This window comes from Pistacia vera, unplaced genomic scaffold (assembly GCF_008641045.1).
Source record: "Pistacia vera cultivar Batoury unplaced genomic scaffold, PisVer_v2 Contig383, whole genome shotgun sequence".
Lineage (NCBI taxonomy): Eukaryota > Viridiplantae > Streptophyta > Magnoliopsida > Sapindales > Anacardiaceae > Pistacia > Pistacia vera.
In genome coordinates this window covers 23474-26772 of record NW_022196205.1, presented here as the reverse complement: position 1 = coordinate 26772, position 3299 = coordinate 23474, and the positions used below count along the sequence as shown (strand labels likewise).

The window sequence follows — 3299 nt, the reverse complement described above, 5'->3', positions numbered from 1 at the left end:
GAGGGAAGAGAAAAGTGGAAATCATGGTTATTAGCATCCTACGTTATGTGATACATATCCTACGATACAATTCGATACTGATCGCTAACGATACGTATCAAATGGTATATCTTAAACCTTTCGATACGTTGATATGTATCCTATAATACGATTCATTAAAAATATTGATATAAATTGATACGACTTCATTAAATTAGGCCGAATACTCAATCTCACAACCTTACCCGCAACGTGATAGTTCAGTTGGCAACTGTCACTTCAGTTGCCACCACACCCAAGGCAGTAAATGGCTTTGACTAAGCACGAACAATCGTTTCTTAAAGACGAATAGTCATTCCTTATTAATGAACAATGATTGTTGCTTATGAAAGAACAACCGTTCATTTATAAAGAATAATTGTTCCTTATGAATAAACAACCATTCTTTATGAATGAACAATCGTTTATTCTTAAGAAACGACTGTTCGTCTCTAAGGAAAGAGAGAGTGGCCGACTGATCAAAATCATGTTTAATCAAACTTTACTATTACGTTAAGATTATAAGGGAAGGTTTAGAGATTGAATTATAACGGTAACATATTTTAATTTAACTTAGAGTATCGTATTGTACTTGTTGCACATGTTTGAATTACTGTTCATTTGAACCTTTTTAACATTTTACATGCCCGGAAATGAAACTATGAGCAAGCATGAGCTGTACATGTACTATAACACAGACAGTATTGATTCTGGACACTTGGCAGCTTCCGTATTATGATTCGTAAAATGGTTCTGGCCCTCCTCAATTAATTGTTTATTCTTTTCTGTTGACCATCTGGTTTCTGTTGTAGGTAGACGTTTTCTTTCTGCTGTATATGACAATTTTGAAACAGTCCACGTTTTAGTCAGATAAATTTAATCGCTTAGTCTATGCCTTTCACATTCCCACGTGTCCCTGCTTTTATCCAGCTGTCACCTTTCCTCTTCCATACATAAAGCGGAAATACGTACGTAGGCCCCCCGCCAGCCCTTGAAGCTCTGAATCACTCACTCAACAGTCAACCCGTTCAAACGGCCGCGTATTTTTTTATAGCCCACTGTCACATCTTAGCCCTCCTTCAATTCTCATTCTCAACATCGGACGGGTGATAGAGACTTATTGACTATATAATTCAATAAGTTTTTAAGTTTAATTTTTCTAAATAGAGATGATCATTATAAAATTTACCCAATTATTAATTTTAAAGTCTTAAGAGATTAATCGAGGTACACTTACATTGACCCAAACATCCTCAATCACCAAAAAAAAAAAAATTGTGTATTTCTATATTCAGTTATTTGAATATAATTTTCCTTACATAATTTATTTATTTTAGATTATATATATATATATATATATATATATAGTATCGATTTAGAATTTATGTAAGAATGGGTCAAAATAAAAACTAATTTACATTAATATTTTTGTCTATAATGTTTTTATTATGGTGGCCAAATTTAGAAATTAATATTATAGTATTTAAAAAAAAAATTGAGGGTGGGTCAAACTACGGTTGGATCCACCCATATATATATTATATATATATTGTTTGGTACCATGGGGTTTTTGGGCACCTTAATTAGTCCTCTGAGATCCTAAGTTAATGGCAAGGTAAGTAAGTAACAAAAACCAAATACTGGTTGGTCAACGGTCAACTAGAATTCTTGGGAGTATTACTCAAGAGTCCTGAGTTCAATTCACCTGAGTTGCTAATAAGGATCCCTACTGAGAGAATTTATCTAACTGTCATCCCTTATTAGTAGTATTGAGGATTGGAACTTAGGACGTACACGATAAGAGTATTTGAAAAGAATAACGCTAACACTATAAAGTTGGGATCGTAAATAGTACAATGAATAACTTTTTTTTGGATATAATCACAGCATGAAAAATAATTTAAATCATTTATTAAAGCAAATAAAATTTTATCTTATGATAGAAACAGTGATTGTTTGGCTTGGTGAAGATCACGTGACCAGATGACCTCTATTTCGTAAGAGTCACTAAAAAATGTCACTTGACCGACTTGATATGACACATATACCCTGACCTTATAGGATAATTGACGCTTCTCTATACTGATACCCCACCCCTGAAGCCTTTTCTATTTCTAGCAACCGTCCAAAATCCCGCGTGTCTCCCTATCATGACGTCACCTGCCATGTAACCCTTGAGGCCCCCTCTTATCTGTCATTACTGACAACATTGCCCCACTCTGACAACACCCTCCCCGTCCCTCCAGAATGTCCTTCAAACCCGTGTATAAAACGGCGTACAGCTTTTTGCCACGTCAACACCGCTACTCTATATAAACGCGCCCACTCACTCCAGTCTTTCAATTCTCAATTCGAACTCTGTTTTTAAAATTCAACTCAACAAAAGAAAAACAAAAATTATGCAGAAGTACTCGAAGCGACAGAAATTTGCCACCGCCGCCGCCGCCACAACCACTGTCACCCAGCCATGTTCCTCAGGGTATCACTAGAGAACAGAATTCTCCGTCTGGTCTCCGCTCTGCGAAACGTCGTGGTCGAAACACAAACCCGTGCTTTCCCAATTTGTTTCGTTTTCAAGACTGGACTGCCACTGCCTCCACCTCCTCCTCCGCCGCTGCTGCAATGATAACGGTTTTGGTTACGGATTACTGCCGGTGTCCTCTGATTTGGATACGTGTCAAGTGTGCAAGATTCAACCGGTTTAGGATGCAACTTTTTCCCGCCAAATCACCCAGAGAAAATCAAAATAATAACAACCATAACACTAACAACAACAGAATAGAAGGGACGAACAAGAAACGGGCGAAGAAGAATTACAGAGAGTGAGACAGAGGCCGTGGGGAAAATGGGCGGCGGAGTTCGAGACCCGAAAGGGCTGTGCGTGTCTGGTCTTGGAACATTCAACACCGCGGAAGAGGCAGCGCGTGCCTACGACAAGGCGGCCATTGATTTTCGCGGGCCCAGAGCTAAGCTCAATTTCCCATTTCCAGATAATACCCTGTAACCGCCGAAGCGTCAACGAGTCAGTATGACAAATCACACCATCACCATCACCACCACCACCACCACAACCACAGCCACCGCAGCAGCAACAACAACAACACAACACAACAGTGTGGCGAGGAAGCATTGAAAATGTTGCCACAATGACGCTCTGCAACAGAAATGAACTCGGATTTGGTTTGGGAGGAAAGTGAGTTCTGGGACTTGGAGAACGAAATTCAACAGTGATGATGACCATTGGATTTGGCGGGGATTCCTCAGATTCTGCTACAAATTAA

At 38.8% G+C, this 3299-nt stretch overlaps 1 pseudogene; it reads left to right on the top strand.

Moving 5' to 3' along the window:
• The first annotated feature begins 2417 nt into the window (after positions 1–2417).
• On the top strand, positions 2418–3299 carry LOC116140882 (annotated as a pseudogene).